Raw genomic sequence first — 11,594 nt, 5'->3', positions numbered from 1 at the left:
TTAACTGTTTCATAAAAAGTCTAGGGAGTTAGGTAAGAGAGAAATGACATTTGAGGGTTTCTTAAGATACAGATGATGAAATAAAAAATGGAATAACTTATATTCTTATGGACTAGGCACTAGATATGAATATTTTACATATTTAACGCAGAGTATCACATATTCTCTGTGTTGGTCAACAATAAATTGTATTCAGCCATTATAAATGATCAGACTGCAGCTGCTCTTATCTTACAGTTCCATACAAATTACTGGAGATAGGACAACACAAAAGTGACTTCCCAAACCTGGCAACTATTGAAAATGGTTCTCATGATGAGCCTAGGTGTTCATTACATGTTTAGTCTGACTGTAATGTACATTTCATTATTAAGGAACAATAATCCCCAAGAAGCGTCAGTCTCTGTATAACCACTGTAGCAAAACGGTTTTACAAACTTACGAAGTAATGTAAAACAAAACCACCTCTTCTAAATATTTTAAGAAATATCCAGTTTGTTACAGGCTTCTTCAATGAAAGTCAACATTTTCTTCATCTGGGAGGAATTATGAAGAGTTTGCAAATCCTCTAAAAGATAATTTTGGTTTGGAATCAGCATCAAAGGTTCTTTCTGAAGTATAGGTGCTTTGAGACTGTCCTGAGAAAATTCTGGAAGATTGAGTATCTCACTGTGATCCATGAGAAACCAGTTTTAACTTCTCTTCTTCCACCTCAGCTGTCAGAACTTGAATTTTGTTCTTTAGGATCTCAATATTCTCAATCAATAACTCTGTGGTCTCTTCTAGTTTATCTACTTCTTCTTGCAATAACATCAGGCTTTCTTCCTTTGCTCTATGTTGTGCCATTTCCATTTTCAGTAGCCTAGGTACATCAGTTAGATTTTTCAGTTTTGTGGGAGGGACTTCTAGCGTTTCACACAGCTGCACCAATCTTTTCTTCAAGGAGTTAAGATAGTAGTGAACGTGTTCATTTTCTCTAAGAGTTTTACTCAAAATCATCATTTTTGTTTTATCAATCATAGCTTGCAAATATTCTTTGCTTGTCTTTGAAAGAGGCTGCCAGGAGTTTTTTCTTCTTGGCAGTAAAGTTAGTATGCTTTGTTCTTCCTGTCATTTGAGAAGATAAACGCTTTTTATGTTTTCTTCTATTCACTGTGTTTCCAACCTCTTTCTCTTACTTGATGACCTCATCACCAATTTTTCTTTTTTTATTTCTTATTAACTGCTGAGAATTCTTCTTGGATGAATTTTTTTTTTGCCAGCCATACTGATCTAAATAGAACAGTATTCTTTGAAAATCACTGTCTTCTCTTCTGGCTTCAGGTTAGCACCACATTGGTTGTTTCCTTCTTAAAATACATCTAAAAAATCTAAAGTAATCACCGTAGTTATTGACTAGATAACACTTAAGTGGCATGAGAGGTCTAGTCAAGTTATTAAGCACCTTCTAGTTAGAATCAACCCATACCTGACCCTCCAGTGGGTGTTCAGAGGCAGTGATCACACTGGAGGAGATTGCTCATCCTTCTCCTGAGGAGCAGCTAGTGGACTTGAACTGCGTGCCTTTGGAGTTGCACCATAGATTCTTACCAGTAGGCCACCAGAGCTCCTTAAGAGTGTTCTGGTAGGGCCCTGGCATTTCAAAGAGCATGAAGGTGGAAGGATATGGGGCAGTGTTTTACCCTGTTATACATAAATATACCATACAACAAAGCTGACTGGATGGTAACTAAGGACACTTAGCGTTTTGTTATAAAGATACTGCATTGAAACAGATGAGGGAGAGAACAGTTTAAAAGCGATATATGATTGGGTATTATGGTTATGACAAGAGTCCAGAATGAAGGTTGCATAGTGGAGTGTACGGGGGGTGGGAGGGAAAGGAGATTGTATTTAAGGAATTTTTCTTTTACCTTTCAAAGAGAAGAGGGGGAGGGGTGGGCAGGGAATAAAAATGCAACAATGAATGAATGGAGATCCAAAGTCTCTGTAAACATTCATTAAAATTAATAAAATAATTTTTTTAAAATAAAAAAGTGCCTAGAAATACTTTTATATTACTGAATCAATGATATACAGATAATGACAAATGCCTTTCACTATATATTGTAACTGATAACAGTCCTTTAACTTTCCAGCACCTAAAAGTTATTTCACCTCCTTTAGAATGGCATTCTAGCCATCAGACAGGAATGTAATTTCAAAGGCAATAAAATGTATTTTGCCCCAGTTGAAGATGATAGCCATACTTAACTTTTGCTGCTGAAGTATTTGTGTGTAGTTTAGATGGATCTGATTTATTCTTTCCTTCATTATGCTTTTGCTTTTAAAAAGTGTAATTTCCCCCTTCTATTCTGTAATAGAACAATTGTTGAGCTGTATTCCTTGAAAACTACTTAAGCACTCAGCAGCAATCTGTTTATTGCTTACCACTTCCCCTGGAATGAAACAGAATGAGAAAGACATAGTTCTAACAAAACCCAAGCTAAACCCATTGTTACCCAGTCATTTCTGACTCATGGTGACCCTTCCTCAGGTTTTTTTGAGGCTATAAATCCTTAAGAGAGACTTCCTGTCTTTGTCCCATGGAGAGCAGCTGGTCTGTTCTTAACCATGAACCTTTCAGTTAACAGCCTGCTAATTTATGATGTTTTGGCCAAATAAATTCTAATAATAATTTGAAAATGAATAACAACTAGAAAAGCTGAACCACATCTACTGAACTTCTAAATTTAATAGAAACTGGAATTGTTAGGGTGTGAAATTAATAAGAGCTCACTAAAGCTACAGTTGCTTTCTACAGTTGGCCTATTACTACATTTGGCTTCTTCATATATAAAGAGAGAGGATTAGACTAAACTATTTTAAATGTGTTTCAAGGATGATGTCTTAGCATATATTTTTTCCTAATTTAAAACTTTTGTTACTAAAATAGATAAAAGGGAACTAATTTTGGCAGTCTGCTCTCTAACAATGTAGGCTTCCTCATTTACAAATGAGGATATGAAAGATGCAATGTTCTGTTTGCCCCCCAATTCCCCATGTTATTAAGTTCAAGCTCAGGTCTTTGCATTGTAACTGTGTGCTAGGGATTACTGAAACTCCAGGATAAATAGCACATTTCCTGAGCATCCTTTTCACTAAGAGACTTGGAAAGAAAGACTTTTTATTTGTGGAAGAGGATTAGACACATGTTTTGTTTTGTTGTTTTTGAATATGGAAAGTACTATAAATCATTTTCACTTTAAAACACACGTCTTTGTTAGGAAGCAGTATGCAACATTCATACAATTTTTCAAGTCAAAGAAACACCCAAAGATGGTGTGGGTGTTTTTGGTTGTTGTTTTTTTTTTTGTGGTAGGTCATTTCTCTCTGCTTTTTTAGAAAAAGAAATATATAGCCTTGTTAAGATATACTTCCCACACCAGGCAGTTCTATATAAAATACATGGTTCCACAACATTGTGATTTTAGCATAATTAGATGCCCTAAGCAGCTTCATCACTTTAAATAAAAGCCTTGAGACCCAGACCTGCCATTGCGGTCCTTGTTCTCAGGTGCTATTTCTCAGGCTAGGACAGTGCACCACAATGACAGTGCTTTGAGTGACTCCTAGCAAGTAAGAAAATGAAAAAAGGAGAAACCATTGTGCCCCACCCACAAGATAGTGAAGAGAAAATCACTGGTAAAAAGACTTCAGCATCCATGGCTAGTTGGGATGCAAAACCAAAATTAATAAGTCGTGCCAAAAAGTGGTCAGAAGAGATCGAAAATCTATACTGATTTCAACAAGCAGGATATAGAGATGAGATTGAATATAAACAAGTGAATCAAGTTTCTATGGTAGATCGTTGGCCGGAGTCAGGCTATGTGAAGAAACTGCAGAGAAGGGACAATACTTTCTATTACTACAACAAACACAGGGAATGTGATGATAAGGAAGTCCACAAAGTGAAAATTTATGCTTATTAGGCTTTCTTCTGTTGTAAAGAAACATCTCTGTTAAAGGGCATTAAAGAGATTTATTAAAGACAATATGTCATTCAAATGGTAAAGTGTGGAAAATTCAGGATCTGAAGCTCCTGAATCCCAGGGAGGAATGTAAATCATCCAAAATTAAAGAGTTGTAAAAGGAAAAAAAAATAAAAATAAAAGCCTCATACTCAGGAGACATGAATCCCTCATCTCCTGCCAAACTCAGCCCCTGTCTGTTTTCTGTTTCTATAAAACCTCACTGCCCTCAAGTCACTTCCGACTCATAGTGACCATAAAGGTCAAAGCAGAACTGTCCCATAGGATTCCCAAGGCTATACCTCTTTATGGAAGGAGATTCCTACCTCTTTGTCCTATAGAATTGTTGGTGGATCTAAACCACTGATTTTAACCACTGAACTCAGTAAGGCTCCTGTTCTGTCTCTATAGATTTGCATATGCCAACATTTCATATAAATGGAATTTATTCAATGGCTAGGGAGCATAGAAGGAGAATTGATGCCTTTTAGCTGTGGTGCTGGAGAAGAGTATTGGATATACCATGGACTGCTAAAAGAACGAACAGGTTTGTTCTAGAGAGGGTTAAACCAGGCTGCTCCTTGGAGGCAAGGATTCTGAAGCTTCGTCTGACATACTTTGGACAAAGAAGGTCCAATACTTGGAGAAGGACGTCATACTTGGGGGCGTGGAGGGACGGCGCAGGAGAGGAAGACCCTCTATAAGTGGATTGATTCAGTGACTAGGATAATGGGGGCGGGTGTGTCGGAGACAGTGAAATTGGCACAGGATAGAGCAGGGTTTAGGGCTGTTGTACATAGGGTCATTAATGAGTCGCATGCAACTCGATGGCACATAACGACAAAATTCATTTATGTGAAATGGAGTAACTTCATATAAAATGACCTTTTGCTCCTGCCTTTCATTTAGAATAATATTTTTGAGGTGTATCCATATTGTAGAGTGTGTTATTACTATATTTCTTTTTATTGTTGCATAATATATTCCATTGTGTGTATATATTTATACTTTCTTCATCCAACCAGCAGATGATGGGCATTTGAGCTGTTTCTGTCTTCCAGCTGTTATTAATAATGCATCTGTGACCATTCACTTAAACATTTTTGCATAGACATATGTTTCCCTTTTCCTTGAGTTTATATGTAAGAGTAGAATTGTTGGGTTAAATAGAAATTCTGTTTGCTTCTTTGAAGAACTGTCAGGCTATTTTTCAAAGTGGTAGATAACTTTCAATTCCCCACAGCAGTTTACAAACGTTCTAGTCTTTCTGTATTCTCACTGGCACTTGCATCTTGCCTTTTTAATTATTGTCATTCTAAGCAACTGTGAGGACATTAGTGATTTAATGGTGGAAGTATAGTTCAGTGGTAAAACTCTCATTCTTCCTGTGGAGGGCCAGGACTTGATTCCTGATCAGTGCCCTTCATGCATATTTGTCACCTACCTTCACCTACTTGTCCATGTAGCTGTGATGCTGAACAGATTTCTGTGGGGCTTCCAGACTAACACAAAAGAAGAATAAAGGCCTGGAAATCTGCTTCCAAAAATCAGCAGTGATACCCTATGGAAAAACAACAGCTCAGTCTGCAGTCACTCCTGAGAATGATACAGCATCTTGCAGCACTTTGACCCACTATGCACATCAAGTGGTCAGGGAGCTGTGGTGACCTAGTAGTAAGACACTGTGCTGCAAACTCAAAAGTGCAGAGTTCGAATCCACCAGCTTTTCTGTGCAAGAAGGATGGGCAGTCTCTTCCTATGTGCTTTACTGCCTCTGAAAATCTGCCAGAAGGTCAGCTATGACTTGGTTCCAATGCTACGGCATCCATCAGTAACAGTAACATGCATATGGTTACCATGACTCAGGGCCAGCTGGAGAGCAAGGAACAAGAACAGTGGATGGGATGAGTATCTGGTTGTGGTTTCACATTGCATTTATTTCCCTAATGACCAGTGTGATATTGAGCATATTTTCTTGTGTGTGTGTTTGCCATTCATGTATTTTCTTTGGATAAATGCCTTTTTAGACTTTTGCCCATTTTTAATTTTGTTATTTGGGGTTTTTAAAAAAATAATGAATTGTAAGAGTTCTTTATATTGTTAATATAACAAATCAAGTATGACTTGTAGCGACCCTATGAACAAAAGATCTGAACCCTGTTGTAGCCTGTGCCATCTTCACACTTCCTGACATAAGAGCTCATTGCAGCAGTCACCATGTTAAATCCACCTGGTCGAGGGTCTTCCTCTCCTTTACTGACCCTCCACCCTTCCAGCATCTTGCCCTTCTCCAAGGACTAGCTCCTCCTAGGAACATGCCCAGAGTGGTGTGTGAGGCAAAGCCTCATCATTCTTGCCTCCAAAGAGCACTCCATCTGCACCTTCTCTAAGACATATCTGTTCCCTTGGTCATTCATGGGATGTTCAGTGCTCTTCTCCAACACCACAGCTCAAAGGTGTCAATTCTTCTGTCATCTTTATTCATTGTCCAACTCTCAGATGCATGGCAAATAATTGGAAGACCATGGCCTGAATCAAATGCACCTTAGTCCTCAAATTGACATCTAGATAAAAATCCCTTACTACACGATTTTTAAAACATTCTTGCCCATGCTGTAGGTTCTATTTTCACTGTTTTGAAAATATTCTTTTAAACATAGAAATTCTAATATATCTATTTCTTATTTGGTCATTTGTTCTTTTGGTGCTGTATCAAAGAAGGATTTGCCTAACTCAAGGTCTCAAAGATACATTCTTTTCTTCTGAAAATTTTAGCTTCTGCATTTAATCCTGTGGTTGCTTCTGAATTAATTTGTGATATGAAGAAAGGGCCCAGCTCTACACTTTTACATGTTGGTGTCTGTTATTGTTAGGTGCTGTTAGGATGAGTATGACTCAGTACCATGTGAACAATAGATCTGAACCCTGCCCTGCCTGGTGCCATCTCCTCATCTGTGACACACTTGAACCTAGGGCTGTCATCACTGTGTTGTCCATCTGGTTGAGTCTTCCTTGCTTTCTCTGATGCTCCACCTATCCAAGTATAATATCCCTTTCCAAGGATTGATTCTTCCTTACAAGACGCCTAAAGTCTATGAGACAAAGTTTCATCATCCTTGTCTCTCAGGACCGCTCTGACTGCACTTTCTCCAAGAAAGTAGTTCTTTTGGAAATCCATGGGCTCTTCAGTATTTTAGTTGCCCCAGGATTATTTGTTGAAGAGATTACTACTATTTCCTCCCATTTCATTTCCCACCCCCACTTCTCAATAAATTAGTTTTATTGGAGCAGTTTTACACTTGTACAAATTCCTAAGAAGTTTTTGTGAAAAAAGTAGTACTTTATGCTATGTGAACCACAAGCACAGCTTTTCCAAGACATTTTAACATTGTAGAATAAAATTAATGAAGCGTAAGATTGCTTATACCACTGTTTTGAGTATTGCACATTTAAAAGCATAAAATGCGTAGCAAGCTCTGGTGGCCTAGTGGCAAGAAGCTGCACTGCAATCTGAGAGGTTAGCGGTTCAAATCCACCAGATGCTTTGCTGGAGAAGGAGGAACAATCTCTTCCTGTACCAGTCAATCTGATTTGATGGTACACACACACACAAATAATAAAAAAATTTTTAAAAAAGTATAAAACACATTGTTCACCTTATAAATGACACTGTTAGATATATTTTTGCGTTATGTTGTTTTCATATTGTACCAACTCATAGCTGACCCTCTATATTCTTAATTTAGTCTGTTAAGATTAGAAAAAGAAAGAAAAAAAAAAAAGATTAGGATCTGTTTAGATATAAAGCAGAGGAAGTCGCAGTGTCCCAAATATTTCATCTGCTGTACCTCTCCAGGATTTCCAACATCAACTACTTCTCTTTCATCCATTTCTCCCACTCCTCTATGTCCCTTGAGTTTCGTAGTTTGTTAAAACATCTCATAGAGACTCAAACCCATCAGGGAAATGACTCACAGAACTGTGGGTGATGTAGGTCACTGTTGCAGAGACAGGTAAGCAATTGGCCAGGTGCAGCTGGATGCAATGTTGCCAAAAAACTAGCATTGAGCTCCCATGAGCTTAAATAGTACTCTAGTTAGGGTCGGATGAAAAATCCTTAGATCCTGTTTCTTTAATTCAACAAATACTTCATCACACAATAAACAGTTAATCAATGGCTGGGAAAGATATTTGAAACCATAAATATTTGACCACACCCTCCAGCAGGTTTTCCAGGCTGTAGCTCACACAGAACGAAATTGAGCTTCTCTCCCTCCCATGGAGCAGCTGGTGACATCCAACCGTGTGATTTTGGATGGACAGTGCAACTCCTTACCCGCTAGACCATCTGAGCTGCCTCATTATGTTATAATGATTTTTTTTTAAATGACCTAAATGAGTATCTGGGCAAGACTTCAGTTGTAAAAAGTAACTTTAGGGATGTTCTGGAAATTCCCTGAAGAGCTGTTGTAGGTCATTTAGATGATAAATTATTTTCATTGTGTACCTTTGTGATATATCTCAGACAGTGAACTACAGTCAGTGAAAAAATGATTGATGGTGATTTTCTTTTTTTTGTTCTGTACCGTCAAATTGAATCTGACTGGCATGGGAGGAGATTGCCCCTCCTTCTCCAGCAGACCATCTGGCGGATTCGAACCAGACACCTTCAGGATTGCAGCACAACTTCTTGCCACTATGCCCTTGTTGGTGGTGACTTTTGTAGCTATTTCACAATAATTTGCCTGCAGGTTGGAGGGGTCTGAATTCCATAGTGTAGGCATTTCGACTTTATATAGGCAGAGGATCATTTAATCATTCTTTTATCTTGGACGTGTCATGAATAGGACTGTGGCATGGAAAATGAAATTGACTGAGGGTGTTTGATAAGAAAGGTAAAAAGGAAAGAAGTCGGAAGGTCAGTTGTAAAACTGGAGTGTCTGAATGGGAGGCAGTGAGGGCAGGGAGAAGTATTCCAACAATTGAGTTAGAAAGAGAAAGTGGTGACTATTAAAATGCTGTAAAAAAATGCAACATCATCATAACTTTTACCTTATATTTTACCCTAAATCAGATTATCCTAAATCAAAATACTCTAGACGTGGAGACTAGACAAACTTTTAACAAACTCCCCTCGAAGATTCTTAGTTGTATGTATATTAGATGATAAAAGGCTGGAATTGACAGTGTGATTAGGATATCTCAGTATGACTGAGAGAATGTTAAAGCTATTTTTAAGGACTAGGGACTAATGAAATATGGAAAACTGAAGTGTGGATTGGTTGGGATTTTTTACCTTTTTTACGATGACTCTTCAGGCAAAGAGCCAAGTGGTAAATAACATTTTTCCTTTTGTTAAATTTATAAGTATCTTACCCAAAATAAGAAAATGCTATCATGTATTTGCTGTTTTAAGTCTACTCTGTTAATAGAGAAAAGTATGTGAGCTTTCTTCTGGAGAAGTAACTGTATCCAGAGCGATACCAGGGAATTTACTTGTCTGTTGTTTCTGTAGAGATCTTTGCACTTTTACATGATGTGAAGATTGCTGGAGCCTAGGCAGCTGCCTGCAAGATGCTGCTGTCTGCCCAAGTCTGCCTAAGACTGTCTGAGGGGAGAGATGAATTGCACCCAAACACTGTCTGAGAGCACAGAACATGAAATTAAAAGGGAAAGAACATTATCTAGATTCCTGATGGCTTAATATGATTGCTGAGATCTGACTGGGGGCTGTGTCTCAGAAGATTTGTCTTCTCTGCTATTCATCGATCACAGGTTGCTGTTCTTTTGTTTACAGAATTGGCTTGATTTTTTTTTTTTAATTGCAGCTTTTAGTCTCTCAAAAAAATACAGAAAATGCCAGCATCACATCCAGAAGGCAGCTCAGCACATGTTCAAATGGTCAAATTTTCCAGGCTCAAAGATCTTTTATAAATAAAATCTTGTGCCTTTGATTTTGAAAGAATCTGTCAGTGGCTTTAGGGAGGGGGAAAAGGGAAGGTGACAACTTTAGTCCATAAGGATTTGAGTGACTACAAGTGAACCAGGAACCAGGGCACCGTGATGTCCTATTGCATAAGGAGTTGTGCTACCAACTCAAAGGCTGACAGTTCAAATCCACCAGCCGCTCCTCAAGACAAAGATGAGCAGTCTCTTCCCATGTGATTTACAGCCTCTGAAAACCTACCAGAGATTCAGCTATGAGTCAGTTCAGACTCGATGACACATACAACATAAAGTGAACAAATAATCTATCTCCCTTTATTTACCTCAAATCTGTTAGTTTACGTCTTTTTTGTTCCATGTTTCCTGCTAACAAGGGAAAGGAATCCTGCATTTATAAAACAATTCTTTCCACCTAAATCAAATGTCCCATGAGCTTAGGGATAAATAAAAAATTAGAGACTGAGGCAGGGAGCTTTATGAGAGGTTACTTTTTGTCATCAATGGACTGAAAGGAAAAAAAAAGAGGAAAAATTATGGCTAACTCTGGGCCTGAGGTATTAGGGAGACTAGTTAAGTCTTTAACTGGAAAATAGAAATTAAAGTAGGTTCTGATAAAATCATTTCAGCAGCGGTTGGATTTCTTCAGAAGATGCTGTGGCATCCAGGTCCCCACAGGTCATGTTCTTTTGTTAGGCAGACTTGTGTGGATATCATGGTGGGTACAGATTAAGGTGGAACTTTTTCTAAAATTACAATTTCTTTTTTACTCCTTTTTATTATATGCCAGTGCATTTCAAGAACTGGTGATGGAAAAGTAGAATAGCCAAGAAAACAAATAGGTCTTGGAGAGGGTGAAACCAAGTTTCTCCTTGGAGACTAGGATTTTGAAACTCCATCTCATGTGGCCAGGAGGGACAGATCCTTGGAGAAGAACATCATTCTCAGAAGAGTAGAGGAACAGCATAGCAGAGGAAGACCCTGGATGAGACGGATTGATACAGTAACTAGAGTAATGCGGGTAGGTATGTTGAAGTAATTGATACTGACTCAGGACAGTTTCAGAGGCTTCAGAGGTCTTGCTTATAGCATATAACAACAACAACAACAACTTCTTGTTTTATAGATTTAAAGAAAGCCTAGGGCATTAGTCATTAAACCAAACTCTCTTCTCTCCTCTCCTCTCCTCTCCTCTCCTCTCCTCTCTCTCTCTCCTGAAAATCTACCATGATCTACACTTTTGGGAAAAGGGTATACCAGCTCCTCACTTACAAATGTAGCTAGGTCTCAAAGATTAGGTCTTTGTACAGAGATGAGGAAGAGGAACCCTGGAGCCTGGATCTGTTGTGGCCTTGGCACTGCTGGACATTGGCCCTGCTTGAGCCGCTCTGAGCCTAGCAGCTAGTCTGGAGGCATGATGGCAACGTGGGGGCTCAGCCGGCATCAAGATGATCAGTGTGTGTTGCTACCAGTATGCATGCCCTCCTACCCCTGCCTTTTTCATAGCTGCTCCTGGCACCTCGCAGGCCAGAAAGGACCCTGTGGAGAGGAGCAGCATACTGATGCTCTTAATGTTAACATTCCATCTATTCCGAACTGCTGCATAGCTGACCTTTGTTGTTATGTTGTTGTTAAGTGATG

The 11,594-nt window shown here is 38.6% G+C and overlaps 2 pseudogenes; one reads left to right on the top strand and one right to left on the bottom strand.

Moving 5' to 3' along the window:
* Nucleotides 1–479: 479 nt before the first annotated feature.
* LOC102857592 lies at nt 480–3,538 on the bottom strand (annotated as a pseudogene).
* A 166-nt stretch (nt 3,539–3,704) lies between these two features.
* On the top strand, nt 3,705–3,971 carry LOC102862614 (annotated as a pseudogene).
* The last annotated feature ends 7,623 nt before the right edge of the window (nt 3,972–11,594 follow it).

This window comes from Elephantulus edwardii, unplaced genomic scaffold, assembly GCF_000299155.1.
Source record: "Elephantulus edwardii isolate Elephantulus edwardi_28Jun2011 unplaced genomic scaffold, EleEdw1.0 scaffold00017, whole genome shotgun sequence".
NCBI classification, from domain to species: Eukaryota; Metazoa; Chordata; class Mammalia; order Macroscelidea; family Macroscelididae; genus Elephantulus; species Elephantulus edwardii.
Note: the sequence above shows the minus strand (reverse complement) of the source record. Positions and strands in the feature narration are given on the sequence as shown.